Genomic DNA, 16,634 nt, shown 5'->3' on the forward strand with positions numbered 1-16,634 from the left:
ACAAAAGAATCTAGAATTAATGGCTAAAATAATAGCAGCACATAAGTATTGCCAAACTTATCTGATTCACTAATGACGTTTAGGATGGAAATCTGCCATCCTTACATGGCATGGCCTATATGTGACTCCAGCCCCACAACAATATGGTTGATTCTTCTCTATCCTAGCAAGCCACTAAGTATTTCAGAAATACAGACTCATAGAGTCATAGAGATGTACAGCATGGAAACAGACCCTTTGGTCCAATCTGTCCATGCCGACCAGATATCCCAACCCAATCTAGTCCCACCTGCCAGCACCCTCCAATAATCCTCCAAACCCTTCCTGTTCATATACCCATCCAAATGCCTCTAAAATGTTACAATTGTACCAGCCTCCACCACTTCCTCCGGCAGCTCATTCCATACATGTACCACCCTCTGTGTGCAAAAGTTGCCCCGTAGGTCTCTTTTATATCTTTCCCCTCTCACCCTAAACTTATGCCCTCTAGTTCTGGACTCCCCAACTCCAGGGAAAAGACTTTGCCTATTTACCCTATCCATGCCCCTCATAATTTTATAAACTTCTATAAGGTTACCCCTCAGCCTCCGACACTCCAAGGAAAACAGCCTATAGCTCAAATTCTCCAGCCCCGGCAACATCCTTGTAAATCTTTTCTGAACCCTTTCAAGTTTCGCAACATCTTTCCAATAGGAAGGAGACCAGAATTGCACACAATATTCCAACAGTGGCCTAACCAATGTCCTGTACAGCCACAACATGACCTCCCAACTCCTGTACTCAATACCTTCTTCACTACCCTATCTAACTGCGACTCCACTTTCAATGAGCTATGAACCTGCAGTGCAAGGTCTCTTTGTTCAGCAACACTCCCGAGGACCTTACCATTAAGTCCTGCTAAGATTCGCTTTCCCAAAATGCAGCACTGCGCATTTATCTGAATTAAACTCCATCTGCCACTTCTCAGCCCATTGGCCTATCTGGTCAAGATCCTGTTGTAATCTGAGGTAACCCTCTTCGCTGTATGTTCTACTACACCTCCAATTTTGGTGTCATCTGCAAACTTACTAACTGTATCTCTTATGCTCCCATCCAAATCATTCATGTAAATGACAAAAAGTAAATGACCCAGCACCGATCCTTGTAGCACTCCACTGGTCACAGGCCTCCAGTCTGAAAAACAACCCTCCACCACCACCCTCTGTCTTCTACCTTTGAGCCGGTTCTGTATCCAAATGGCTAGTTCTCCCTGTATTCCAAGAGATCTAACTTTGTTAATCAGTCTCCCAACCTTGTCGAACGGCTTACTGAAGTCCATTTAGACCACATCTACCACTCTGCCCTCATCAATCCTCTTTGTTACTTCCTCAAAAAACTCAATCAAGTTTGTGAGACATGATTTCCCATGCACAAAGCCATGTTGACTATCCCTAATTAGTCCTTGCCTTTCCAAATACATGTACATCCTGTCCCTCAGGATTCCCTCCAACAACTTGCCCACCACCAAGATCAGACTCACCGGTCTATAGTTCCCTGGCTTGTCCTTACCACCCTTCTTAAACAGTGGCACCACATGAGCCAACCTCCAGTTTTCCGGCATCTCACCTGTGACGATCGATGATACAAATATCTCAGCAAGAGGCCCAGCAATCACTTCTCTAGCTTCCCACAGAGTTCTAGGGTACACCTGATCAGGTCCTGGGGAATTATCCACCTTTACCCATCTCAAGACATCCAGCACTTCCTCCTCTGTAATATGGACATTTTGCAAGACGTCACCATGTAATTCCCTACAGTCTATATCTTCCATGTCCTTTTCCACAGTAAATACTGATGCAAAATACTCATTTAGTATCTCCCCCATTTTCTGCGGCTCCACAGAAAGGCCACCTTGCTGATCTTTGAGGCGCCCTCTTCTCTCCCTAGTTACCCTTTTGTCCTTAATGTATGTGTAAAAACTCTTTGGATTCTCCTTAATTCTATTTGCCAAAGCTATCTCATGTCCCCTTTTTGCCCTCCTGATTTCCCTCTTAAGTATACTCCTACTTCCTTTATACTCTTCTAAGAATTCAGTCGATCTGTCCTGTCTATACCTTACATGTGCTTCCTTCTTTTTCTTAACCAAACCCTCAATTTCTTTAGTCATCCAGCATTCCCTATACCTACCAACCTTTCCTTTCTCTCTAACAGGAATATACAGGAATATATGCTCGCCTAGATAATAGTGTCTACATCCCTTGGGTGAATAAAAAAAAAACCTAAATCTTAGGTAACACTCTGTAAGCCTTCAAAGTAAATGTTACAAATAATATGATAACATTTAAGGAAAAGCAGGACATTCTCCCGTTGTCCTTATTACTATCCTGTCTAATTTGCCTTTGCTCTGTGGTGCCCATTGTTGCACTGTGCAGTTTACTTATGAATGTCCCACCATATTGTTGGAGTTGCTCATCCAGGCAACTGCAGAGTATTCCACTCCTGACTTGTACCTTGTGGGTGATGGATAGGATCTGGGGAGTTAGGAGTTGAGCCACTGTATTTATATCGCTAGACCAGTTCAGTTTCTGGCAAATGACCTCCAGGATGTTGTTGGTGAGGATTCATTGATGCTGAGGATTCAGTGATGGTAATCCCACTGAAGCATGGGGAGTTAGTGAGACACTGTCCATTAGTGATAGTTATGACTTGACACTTACATGGCATACATGTTACTGATTAAATATCAGTCCAAACCTGAGTGTTGTACTGTATAGGCCTTGCTGTAAATTAGCACTGACTGCTTCAGAACCTGAAACGATGCAGGTACTGAGTACTACACAATCACCAGCAAACATTCTTACTTCTGGCCTTGTGATGGGGCCATTGAAGCAGCTGAAGGTGGTTAGGCCTGGGATACTTCCCTAAGGAACCCCAGCAGTGATTCCAGTGGCTGACATAATTGACCTCTAGTAACCACAACAAATTTCTTCTGTGCCAGGTATGTCTCCAAACAGCAGAGAGTTTCCCCCCCGATTTCCATTGACTCCAATTTTGCTGGGTCCCCTTGATGCTACACATGGTCAAACGTGGCTTTTGTGTCAAGCGCAGTCACCCTCACCTTAGCTTTTGAGTTCTGCTCTTTTGTCCACATTTGGACTATGATTATGATAAGGTGAGGAGCTGAATGGCCCTGGTGGAAACCAAACTGAGCATTTATTTTCTTTCTCCTTTGTGGGGGAGAATGCATGTTTGGGTGTTATGATGAAGATAGGATTGGCTTTAAGACTGTGAATCCAAAGATTTTAAACTGGCTCTCTGGACTTGCTGACAAAGCACAGGTGTTGGACAGAGTAACAATGCTGCATCCTCAGAACTGCTGACACCTCCAGAGCAGAGTGACAGGAAGTGGGAAAGACAGGGAAAATAAACAATTTGCATCAATAGACCCCAGAGGGTAATCTCTGAAAGCAAGACTGGAACTCACAGCAACTGGAGGGAGAGGGAATACTTCTTAGAAATTACTGCAATAAATCTGCATACATATCTATTAAAATCAGTGGGGTTATGAGGAAAAGACTGTCATGCCTGTTAAAGTGTATTTGTGTGTTAGAGGCATGCCTGAGCTGCTGTTTCTGCTCCTTGCTGTGTCAAACAGGATACAGGATTGAATTACTTCACTGCAAGACCAAGTTTGAGTGTGTGTGTGTATATGCATCTCTGTTTATGTGTATGTACATGACTAGACATCTTTCTTGCATGTCTATATACCTATGTATGCTTCTATGTATCTCTCTGTGTGTTTGTTTCTGTGTTCTCTTGTTTGTGGCTTTTTGGGCTGAATTTTCATGCCAGAAGCAAAACTAGACTTTGGGACAAATCATGGGGCCTATTTCCACCCGTATCTTGAGATTGCCTGGAGGCAAACTTTTCTAGGAGTCCACACTTAAAGTGACCTGAAGATAGGTGACAGAAATAGAGGATTTTTTTGAGTTCGGAGTGATGCGGTCTTCATTAAGCTCTGTTTCCAAAATTATTTTTCCCCAGTGCTCCCGATGTAACCAGTAGCTCCTCTAAGTTAAATGTTCTAACCACTTTAAGCTCCCTTCTCACCCTCAACCTTGCCTCCATCCCCTTCTTATGCTGATTCTCAATCCTTACCCTTCACAACCCAACCCCTCCTACCTCATCCATTATTCCCTTTGTGATCAGAACTCACAAGCTTTATTATAATAGTTAGAACTTATTGAATAGGCCATAAAGCTCCACAAAGAAATAAACCATCAAACATTAGAATTAGTAAAAGGATTTGGTAGGTGGATTGGAGCCAAGAGCCCATAAAACCTTTTAAGAAAACAAATAGACTTCAAAATTGCTATCTCAACAAAAGTCTAGACAGATATATAAAATAAATAGAAAAACAAGTTAAATATTTACACATTGTTCTCATACAATGCTACCCTCTCAATAGTGTGAAATGTGTTCTACCTTTTTTACCTGAATACTTTTCTGCATTTACAATGTTGATTGTTTACTTGACAGCTTGTCAGTTGGCAGTAAAAACAATCTGGCAAACATATTGCTTAATGGGTGATTACAACTTCTAATTATAACACTATCTTAACTCAACTTACTGAACACAGATATAACCAAACTATAGCATTTCATAATAAACTGTAAAGGAGGGCAAAACTATCTCACTTACCTTCCTAACTCTTGCTGCTTCCAATCCATGGTTCAGTGCTGTCGACGTTAAAACCAGCAGGTGCCTGGGAGTACGTGTGTATACCTGTATGTCTATGTGTGCGTGTTTGGTTGTTTGTGATTCTTTTGGTGGCCAGTTGCCTCAAAAATATTGATGGATGTGTCCAGGGGCCAATGCGTATCCCCAAACCCCATAGCAAAATAGTTGAGGGAAGAAATGGACCCAGGACCCTCAGGTCTGAGGCTCAGTTACCACTGTCTTCTGATTCCACCTTGATTTACCCTAATTAAAACAATGTGAATCCAGCATTAGTGTCAGTCTGTCTGTGTAACTGAATCACTAGCACGGCTTACAATCAATACTTAAGGACTGATGTTAATACACATCACAATGTGAGTCATTGTGTTGCTCAGATGTTAGTTCTAGTGCTGTAGATTATCTCCAGCTGACACAGCAAATTCAGCTATGAGAAAGACCACTCCTGAGCCTGGCAAAATATTTACAATCAAACAACCCAGCTTGCCAGCAGGTTTGACATGTGAAAATGTCTAAATAAAGCAAATTGCCCAGAGTCTCCTGTGTTGTTGTGGATTAATTGTGGAGCTGAAAGTAAGGGGACACTCCAACCCAAAGTTTCTGTTGGAGATTTCTCAATAATTCAGATGTTATTTATATATGTAAATAATATAAATTATTGGATTATTCAAACTTTGACATTTTTTTGTGTGAATCCTGTTGATTGTAATGAAAAGCCTTAGCAATATGTCAGTTTTTCAGCAAATTACACATTTTATATTGCAGGCAACTGTAAATATTATTTTACATAATACTGTCACGTCTCAGGAACAGTGCAAACTGTGGAATATTGTGAGACAAAACAACAGTGTTCCACAGAGCAACAGTGTGAGACAGTGAAACATTGTGAGGTAGCAGAGTAGTGTGAGACAGTGCAACAGTGGGAAGGGAGTGGGTGAGGTAAGGACTCCTGACAGACAGTTGGCGTCAATGAAGGGAATGGGTGAGGTGAGGGCCCTAAAGAGATGCAAACAGATAAGTGGAAGGCTTGAGTGGAACTTAATACATAAACAAGATTTTTTTTCTTAAGTATATATACTTAAGTAGGAGATAGGGTTAAATAGAAGCAAATGGTCCATATTCCACTTTTTATTTCATTCATTTTTGGGCTTGAGTGTCACTGGCTGGGCCAGCATTTATTCCCAATCTCTTGTTGTTTTTGAGGAGGTGGTGATGAGCTGCCTTCTTGAACTGTGACAGTCTATGTACTGTAGGTTGACTCATAATGCCATTAGGGAGAGAATTCCAAGATTTTGCCCCAGTGACACTGAAGGGATGGTGATACATTTCCAATTCAGAAGGGCTAGTGGCTTGAAGGAGAACTTGCAAGTGGTGGTGTTCCCATGTATCTGCTACCTTTGTCCTAGATGGTAGCAGTTGTGGGTTCAGAAGGTGCTGCCTAAGGATCTTTGGTGAATTGTGCAGTGCATCTTATAGATGGAACATGCTGTTGCTACTGAGTGTCGGTGGTGGGAGTGTACGCTTGTGGATATGGTGTCAACCAAGCAGCCTGCTATGTTCTCGAGTTCTTAACTTCTTGAGTTAAGCTTTGTCTGTGGAGCTCAGGCCTGCGATTTGCACATTTTGCACAATTTGGAGGATTGTAAAATTCTCCTCGCAGTCTGGATGATCATGTGTGCATGAGGAACTCCAGCTAGAGGAACTCAAGTGAAGAGTTTTAGAGCTTGCGCAGCAGCTGAGGACATGATGGTCATTCACAAAGCTGAGATCTTCATAGCATGTTTCAGGACTTGGCCAGCCCTTAGCTTAATGAAGTGCAGGCAGTGAGGATCTGTGTGACTGCCAGATTGAAGAAGGGAACCAGGAAATTAATGAGGTAATCCTCCAAGAGCACTTACAAGCCATATTTCAGCCTTGGAAAATAGTGAGAGTGACTGCTCCTCTGTGGAGGTCAGCTAGAAGCAAGGCTATGGCACTGTGGGTAGGTCAGCAGCTCAATGTGGAAGTGGGGGGTGTTGGTGAAGAAGTGTGGAAGGGCAGTAGTGGAAGGGGATTTCTTTAGTGAGGGAAGTAGACAAGTGCTTCTGTGTCTGTAGAATTGGCTCCAGCATGGTGTATTGCTTTGCAGGTGCCAGGGTCACGAATATCACAGATCAGCTACAAGACGAGGATAACCAATCAGAGGTGTGGTCCACAATGACACAGGGAGAAAGAGAAATTCATTCCTAAAAGCAGACTTTAGAGTTACATAAGCTGTTCTGAAGAAGAGTCATACCGGACTCAAAACATTAACTCTATTTCTCTATCCTCAGATGCTGCTAGACCTGCTGAGTTTCTCTGGCTTTTTCTGTTTTTATTCTGGTAGCTAATGATCCTTGCTGGAAATTGTATATGTTTGAAACACAAGATTATACTGGGTTCAGCAATGATGACCCTCAGTAAACTAGAAAGAAAGAATTTGCATTTCTTTAGCAGCTTTCCTAACCTCAAAATGTCCCAAAGCAATTCCTATGCATTAAAATACTTACAATGCATAACCACTGTTGTAATGAAACACATCTACCAATATGCACACAGCAAGGTTTCTTAAACAGCAAGCTGATCAATAACCAGCTAATCTGTTGGTTTAGGGATAAATATTGGCCCAATGTAGAATTCCTTTGCGCAATCTATCACATCAATCTGAGAGTGCAAATCGGCTTCAGTTTGGTATCTCATCTGAAAGAAGGACATCTTCAATAGTGCATCACTCCCCTCAGTACTGTACTAGCAATATCAGGCTGGAGCATATGTGCTCAAGTCTCTAAAGTGGGAGTTAAATCCATAACTTTCTGACTCAGAGGATGTACTATTTGCAACAGGAAGGGCCAATGTAAAAAGGACAACTTCTGCTGAAGGAAAGAGCCCCTAGCATAGAATGTTTAAGAGAGACAGCGAAAGTGTCAGAGAGAGGGAGAAGAAAATGCCCATTGATACTGAAACTTCCAAAATGGAGTAAAAATAAAGAAAAAGGACAGCGGGAAGAGAAGGGATGTAATGGATAACCTTGTGCCTGACATATTGACAGCACATCCTTTTGCAGCTTACAACTGCAGGGACGTTCATCTGTTGGAAGGGAATTCCTTCACTAATTGTGGGGCTCTTTGCTCATGCCCAAAGATCACATGATATGTGCACTTGGCCTCACCATTTCTCGTCATGTCTGGGTGAGCCAATTGCATGCTTGCTTTCATACAGGGTGACTGGAGCTAGCCGATGCAAACAGCATCTGGTAATACCTTAATAAAATAAAAACCCAGCAGAGACTGGATCAAATATCCACCCAGTGCCTGACAGACTCACAGATAGCCCAGATTTCATTAGCACTCTACTGACGCAGACTGACTAAACATGTCTGTTCAGCACTAAAGACACGGAGTAGCTTAGATTTAAGCCATGGGTTTAGGAGCAGGTCGAAGGGCAGCCCTGATGGAGACAGATGAAGGGAAAGTCTCTATCAGACTCCCAACCAGTCCCAGCTGTTCAAACTAAATTTTCCCACTTGCAACTTCAAATAAATGCCAAAGTCTCCATTTTAGTAAAGAATTGAAAATAAACTGGATTAGCAGAACAAGAGGATGAACAGTTAATCAAGCCTGGAATATACAGGATAGAAGTAGGCCACAATCTATCCTGGGATAGTGGGTTAAATGCAGGCCCCAGTCAGGATCTGGAAGTCCAGGATTAGAGTTCATTGACACTGGAACAACATGATTAATGTTAGCAACAGTTCAGACTGCTCTACTTCATGTTCTTCCAATATTTTGGAACTGTCCCTGATGAAAACACCCTAGAGTCTTTTTCTCCCTCTGAATGATCTGTCATCTTCAGATTCTTGAAGATGACCCTTGCATTGATGAGTGGAGGTTCTGGACCTTCAGAAACAGGTGAGTTTAACTTTCTCACATGCACACTGTGTTACATGTTTCCATTCAATCTCACCCTCACACATTCTCATTCACTCTCACTCTTACACGCCCTTGCACACTATCTCACTTTCTGATACATTCAACTCTTACACCCTGATTGTTATACCTCATTCTCTCATAAACTTCTTACACTGATTCATTCACTTTTATGTACATGCACACTCTTGGACACTCACTCTCAATCATTCATTCTGTCATTCACATGTTCACTCAATCTTGCACACTCACCCTTATGCACTCATCCTTTCAAACACTCTTTTCTTGTATATGTTTTCTTTTATTCATATACTCGCTTTTACATACAGTCATACTTTCACTCTCAACATTCATTCTCACATTTTCACTCATTCTTGCACACTCAGTTTTGCATGCATTTTCACTCCCATTCATTTGCGAACTTGCATTCCATTGTGCACACTCATTCTCACACACTTACACACTCTTGTTCACATTGCACTGTGTTAGTGGATCTCTAGATGGTCTGTTGGGGTTTGGATATCTGTTTACTGAGCCATTCCTGTGAAAATATAAAGGAACAACCATAAGCGTAAATACAGAGTAAACATACATTAAATCCATCCTCACTGATCCTCATTGTCACCTTCTTTCGATGAGTTCCAAATTTTAAGTTCATACCTGACATTCCTGGCACAAATAAGAAAGGAACATAAAAGAACAAAGGCCCCTAAGGAACATATCTATTGGCTTCATCATTTCCATCACCTCTGATATGCTTGCTGCTCAATGTCCGTATATTTTACTTGGGAGGTCTGCTGTGCAGTCTGAGAATTTCGGCCAGTGTCAGGGACCAGTCTTCAGTTAAAATCAATCTTAACTTAAAGCTTTTGCGCTGTTCAGTAGCAAAAATGACATTATAATAGGACACTCTCTAACATTATCTGTGATCTGTGTAGTATAAATAAGCCAACAGGCTACAATAGTGTAGGTCACCTTTTACTGGACCAAAAATCCAGAGAACACTAGTACAAATCTGAGCTTGGCAGTTTGAGAATTTAGAAATTGAATGAATGTGGGAGGTAAATGAAACTGTTGGATTGTTGTATGTACGTTAATGATTCATTGATGTTCTTTAGAAAAAGAAATTTGCTGTCATTACCCAAACTGAACCCCTCAATTCTACCATGATGTGATTGACTCTTAACTGTCCTCTGAAGTTATGAGAGCCAGCTCCAAGTGTGTGTGGGATAAACTGTCCCAAATTTTATTGGGTGTTCATGTAGCTTTTGGTTCTCCCAGGAGATGGCATGGTCTCGGGTAAGGTGGCAGGTAGATGTACGGTGATGCACACAATTGTCTGAAGACTGATTGGATGAACTGGGCTGCTCTTTCCTGTTTTCAAAGAGAATCTTCCACCACTACATCCAGTCAAAAAGGAGTTCCACATGTTTCTCACATTCCTTCCAGTACAAATGAGAAAAGGAATGTGTGAGCAAATCAGACAACAATCATTTTAAAAGCTGCTTCATGGATACCAAAAAATATTTAAAAATAAAAAAAATACAAAATAGAAAAAAAAGGCTAAGGTGTTGGTCTTTATCTCACGGGCGATAAAACACAAAGTGGGGAAGTAATGTTCTAATTGATCTGACCCCACCCAGAGTAACTGGGCTTAGTCCCAGTTCTGCTCCCCTGCTGGGAAATACGAGACAAGGAAGTGAGCAATGTAGATTAACGGAATGTTCCTGGACCTAAAAGAGTTAAATTATGACAAAAAGTTGCATATATTGGCCTTACAGTGCCTTTCGTTTGGATGTTTAAAGAGGATCAATGAAGTGTTTAAATTACTGCAACAATTTTACAAAATAACTATTGTCCAATGGTAAGAGAATCCAGAACAAGAGGCCACAATCTCTCTGTAATCATTGTCTGCCCTCCCTTCTCTCATTCTCTTTCTGTTTATTTTCCTTCTCTCCAGATTTCTCTTCAAATCTCAATGATGCTGGTTCACTTATTCTACATCCCCTGTGCCCGCCACTGCCCTCTCCTTCTCTCTCCCTCTCTCTGGCTCTCCATTATACACGGTTCGCAAGAATGGAGAACCTGTGTAAAATCCAATTTCCCCTGGATCACAGCGGCGATGTGTCAGGAGATTGGCTTGGGTAACCCCTCCAGTAATTGCCTCACCCCTCTCCTGTCTCAGTAAAGGTGAGAATAATTATTCAATTACCTATCTGCCACAGCATGAGCACTCCACAAGTCTAACTGACAATGCAGCCAACAAGAATTTCTCTGTCACTCTCAAAATGGGAGGAAGGATGAATGTGACGGCAACACAGACTATCAATATCAACTAATATAAATGTCAAGATCACCATTTTACTCACAGCTATTTCCCAGGCTACTGATTACATTATCACATAATAGAGGGAGCTGCTCTCACCATTGCCACCCGTCTCCCCTTCCTCAGTAATGTGGCAGCAGTCGGCTGCAATGAAACAAGTCAATTTTCGAAAATCTGCAGCTGGAATAAATCTGCCTGGTGTCAGTGGAGCCTGAATCCCTGTCCTCGCCAGGATTGAATGATTTTGAGCCTGACTCCATAAGGGAGAATTTAAAGCAGTTCCACAAGCTTCCTGTCCAACCTCTTCTCCCATTTTCTCTGCTTGTCTCTGCTTTTCCATGGCTTGTCCTTTACTAGACCCCTCTCTCTGAATCACTACCTTGCTCACACCCAATCTCCTATGACTACATCCCTCCTTCCTTCCTTCCTCTCTCTGTGTCCATATAAATTGCTTACCTTTACATCTCTTTGATATTAGTCTCCTTTTGTGTTTTACTCTTTACACTCTCCTGCATGCTCTCTGGCACATTTTCTCTCAGTCCTGCACATTTGCTGTCTTTTTCTCACTTTTTTACTTTCTTGCATATTTCCCTCTGCACTGCCTTATCAAAACATTCCCAGATCAGGTATAGCACTGAGTTGCATGCAGAGTAAAGCTTCCCATACACTGACCTCATCATAAACTCCCAGAACAGGTACAGCACTGAGTTAGATGTAGAGCAAAGCTCCTTCTACACTGTCACCATCAAAAATTCCAATACTGAGGGGGAAATGCACTATCAGAAATGCTATCTTTTTCAGATAAGACATTAAACTAAGATTCTCTCTGCCTTCTCAGGTGAATGTAGAAGATCTATGGCTATTATTTCAAAGAGAAGTTGGGGAATTCTTCCCACTTTTCTGGTCAATAATTATTCCTCAATCAACATCACAAAAACAAATTATCTGGTCATTATTACATTTGTGTTTCTGTGAAGTCTGCTGTGAACAAATGGACTGTTGTATTTTCTACAATTTAACAGTGACTACATTTTAAAATACTTCATTGATTATGTGGGATGAACTAAGATGATGAAAGGTGCTGCAGAAATGGATATTTATTTCATTTTACGTCTTCCTTTTCTGCCCAATGTCCTTCACTCCCGAGGTAAACCTAACTCTCAAATCAGACGACACATCGCAGATGGTAAAATTTGAATTCAATAGTTTTTAAAAAGCTGGAATTAGTTAGAAAGCTAGAACAGTCTGGACACTTCCTGGAAAGGGTTTTTTGCTATATGGCTTCTTGGAAAATGAGGTCAATATATATTAAACTATTATGTGATTTACCTGCTGTTTACAAAAACTCAACTGACTTTTGAAAAAAGACCAGCAAAGCTCTTAAGATGATAAACAATTGGGTTAATGGCCCTAAATTACTGGAGAATCTTAATTTGAATAGATGATAGGAGCCTCTGTGCTGATAGTTGACAAATAACCCTTTTTGAACTTAAGTTCAGTTTTCACAGACTTAGGTGATCAGAAGTGGAAAATCCTCGGCTGTTCAAGTCTCTCGCTTTTTTCAATAGATATTTCTGGGAACCTGTTAAAGTTTTCAGATATTATTATATCTTTGCACAAACCTTCAATAAATAGATTATTTTGAATTCATTAAAGAGGCCTGGTTAAAGACTCTTTTACTCTGGATCGTAACACAATTAGCTTTTTTGGTGATTGAATCAATCCTTCCATCATAATCATAACAAGGGATAGTGTGTAAGAAAATATGTATAAGCGAGTGAATGTATGTGAGTCAGTGAGCCTCTTAATATATGTGTGTGTAAGTGAGCATACATATGTGTGAATGTGTGTCTGAGTATGTGGATGTCTGAGTTTGTGTGTGTATCTGTGTGCGCAAGTCTTAATGTGTGCAAGTGTGACTGTATGGGTGGCATGAGAGAGGGGGGGGGTTGGATTTTCCCTAATGATGGGTTTCTCAAGCCCACCATTCCACAGTGAGAGTCAGTACCCTCAGGAACTGTATCCCACTGAAAGTCAGCATCATCAGGAACTGTATCCCAGTGACAGCATCTTAAGGAACTGCATACCACTGAAAGTCAGCACCTTCAGGAACTATACCCCAGTGAGAGTTAGCACCTTCAGGAAAACTGTATCCCAGTGGGAGTCAGCACCTTCAGGAACTGAATGCTGGTCAGAGTCGGCACCTTCATAAATGGTATCCCAGTGAGAGTCAGCACTTTCAGGAATTGTATTCCAGAGATAGCACATTCAGCAGAGTTCACTTGAAGATTGAGAAAAGATATAAACTTGCAAATGTTGATGCACTTTTGACTGGAAAGTTTTCTGGATTGTCCAAAATTTAAATCAATAGATTCTCTGGGTCAGTGCTGAAAATAACCTCATATGACAATCCACAGACTGATTTCTGTCTGCAATCACTGGGAACAACACGTCAGGATTTCAGGAGATCCTTGGCTAAGCAGCAGATGTTAACGTATATCTGAGTGAGTTGTTAAATTAAATCGAGTTTATTGAATAATAATTAGATTTGGGCTGAGCCTTGCAGCCAACGCTGCTCATTGTCTGTGGGTGGAGTATTGCAGGCACCTGGTACAAAGCATGGAATAATATTGGTGACACAATACTCCCTGCACAATGTGCAACTGCAAACATATGCTGCTGCTGAAGTGAAAAGACCTTTCTGTGTTAGTCAGGGTCCTGTTTATTTAGTACCCTGGGGACAGGTTGGGGTCAAGTGATCTGTAGGATCAGCACAATTCCCATAGAGAAGAAAATCAGTGGGATACTTGATTGGAAGAAAAGGCTTATTGAGAGGCTCAATAAATTCTCAGTTGCTGCCTCACTCATGGCCGCCTGCTCCTGCATTAATATTGATCAGCTGCTCAGTTTGTTTTTAAATCAAATTATTTACTTGTATGGAGTGATTTCTCCAGTCTAACCCCAGCACGCCAAAGTACCGCTGGGGTACAGTTCCAGGGATGCCAATCATTGCTTTATCAGAGAGATACTAAACTGTTGGAGCACCCCAGCTCCAATGTGATGTTGTTAGCAGATATATTTCTGGACATTTATGTAGGCAGAGGCACACCTAGAGCTCTGGAGAGACAAATTAAATGATAGGGAACACTGTTAGGACAATTCAACTACCATATGTCTCCTAGGGGTCACCTTGGCTCAAGCTCAGATACCTGAATCACAGGCCAAACACTCAATTAGGGTGATAAAGGCATCTCTCCACAGTCATTGGGTGCTTGTATTTTACCAAAATCTGGTCATTCTCCTCTCAACATGACCCATGTATGGGGGTGCCAACTAAATCATTCACTGGAATACAGTTCCTGAAGGTGCTGACTGTCACTGGGATACAGATCCTGAAGGTGCTGACTCTCACTGGAATACAGATCCTGAAGGTGCTGACTCTCACTGAGATACAGATCCTGAAGGCACTGACTCTCACTGGGATACAGATCCTGAAGGTGCTGACTCTCACTGAGATACAGATCCTGAAGGCACTGACTCTCACTGGGATACAGATCCTGAAGGTGCTGACTCTCACTGGGATACAGATCCTGAAGGCACTGACTCTCACTGGGATACAGATCCTGAAGGTGCTGACTCTCACTGGGATACAGATCCTGAAGGCACTGACTCTCACTGGGATACAATTCCTGAAGGTGCTGACTCTCACTGGAATACAGATCCTGAAGGTGCTGACTCTCATTGGGATACAGATCCTGAAGATACTGACTCTCACTGGGATACAGTTCCTGAAGGTGCTGACTCTCACTGGGATACAGATCCTGAAGATGCTGACTCTCACTGGGATACAGTTCCTGAAGGTGCTGACTCTCACCGGGACACAGTTCTTGAAGGTGCTGACTCTCACCGGGACACAGTTCCTGAAGGTGCTGACTCTTACATAAGGTACAGTTCCTAACTGTGCTGACTCCTGTTGGGGAACACTTCCTACCAGAGCTGTGTGTGCAAGGTAGAATTGGGACTGGAATGTGTTGGGAATGAAAATTCACTAGTATGTAGGATGAAAATAGTGCAGAATGCAATCTGTCAACCTGAAAATTAACATAATATCTTTCCTTTCACTTTAAAACCATTAAAACTGCATCATTGGCAGTTACCATTCAATGAGCTGTGAACCGTTATTGATTCACTGGTTGTAATTAGTTTATTTCTATAATTTATACATGGGGAGATAAATTTAGAATTCTCTAGTAGAAGAGTAGTAATCGTCTATTAAACAGATAATGTAAGTGGGACTTTGGTGAAATTGAGTATTCAACTGCAGAGGGAGGGGTTTCTTAGTAAGTTAAAACAAGAAATAAGTGTATATGTGTAAATAATCAGTGTAACTCATTGATATAAAAGAATAGAGTTCAGTTTAACTGCAGATCACATACAAATATTTAAGTGACCAAGATGCATTTTATGATGATCTGATATACACAGATAAGTACATACTAGGCCACCAAGTAGTGGGAAGAAACCAGAGGAACAAATGTGCAGGCATGGTACAGAAAAGTACATTGAATACAGCATAATGATAATGGAGAACTGTCAATCCTAATATTGACTAGGGTAGTTGTAGAATAGAATGGGAAGTCAGGAAGGAATTCCTAAAATAAATACAATCAGTATTTTCACACCTCAATAAAGGAGGGAGTATTGCTGGGTCAAATTCTGGGGTCTGTAATGTGGAAATGTTTCTGTACAGGAATCTTTGGGAAACACTAATCACATCCTCCTCAGATTTAGAAAACTTATGAAAATGGACTAGCTATTATCAAGAGCAACATATGTAACTGGAGGAGGGCAAATCTCAGTGAGTAGAGAAGGGATTTGGTTCAGCTGGATCACATTAAAAATTAATAAGCAAGACAAAATCTGGGTGTTGCTGGCTGGGCCAACATCTATTGTCCATCCATACATGCCTTTCAGAAGATGATACTGAGCTATCTTCTTGGATTGCGGAAATCCATGGGCTGCAGGTAGACCCAAGTGGCTACTAAGTTCACTTCCTTGCCTTAGATTTTCGAGCTATTCAATTGATGTAATTGAATAGCTTGCTCGGCCATTTCAGAATCAGACACATTGCAGTAGGTCTGAAGTTAAATGTAGGCCAGACCAGGTAAAGACAGATTGCCTTCCCTGATGGACATTAGAGAATCAGCTTGGCTTTTGCAACAACTTACAGTGATTTCCTGGTTATCATTAGAACAGTTTTCTTTTTAAATTCCAGATTTATTAATTGAATTCAAATTTCACTATGTGCTGTGGTGAGAGTTGAAACCTCGTTCCCAAAAACATTGAACCTGAGTCTCTAGGATACTGGTCCAGAATATTACCACAATACCAACATTTCCTCCAAATAATAATCTGATAATAACTTGTGCATGATTATTGTTTTGAGTTGAGAATCATCTGTAATCTAAGTTCACTTTTTATTTCATACTCCCAGTGAGTTTCAGTATAGTTTACATAGAAACCTTTGCAAGTAGGAACCCCCTCTGTTTTGAAGCCAGTGAATTTCCAGAGTAAAGATCTTGCCCCAGTCTCTTTCTGTTCCAACCTCAGATTTACAGTTGTTTCTTCCCTCAATGCACGCATGAAA

At 41.4% G+C, this 16,634-nt stretch overlaps 1 long non-coding RNA gene across 2 annotated transcripts in view; it reads right to left on the reverse strand.

Moving 5' to 3' along the window:
* Positions 1-16,634, reverse strand: part of LOC140463381 (uncharacterized) — a 127,634-nt gene that overhangs the window by 3,532 nt on the left and 107,468 nt on the right. Inside the window, exons 3-4 of one of the 2 annotated variants that reach the window (XR_011954666.1) lie at positions 9,122-9,202; positions 4,682-4,963 (exon numbers count right to left, since the gene is read on the reverse strand). The exons of the other annotated variant lie outside the window; for it this stretch is intronic. This is a non-coding gene — a long non-coding RNA (uncharacterized lncRNA). The remainder of the gene's footprint in view (positions 1-4,681; positions 4,964-9,121; positions 9,203-16,634) is intronic. 2 annotated transcript variants of the gene reach the window in all.

This window comes from Chiloscyllium punctatum, chromosome 38, assembly GCF_047496795.1.
Source record: "Chiloscyllium punctatum isolate Juve2018m chromosome 38, sChiPun1.3, whole genome shotgun sequence".
Lineage (NCBI taxonomy): Eukaryota > Metazoa > Chordata > Chondrichthyes > Orectolobiformes > Hemiscylliidae > Chiloscyllium > Chiloscyllium punctatum.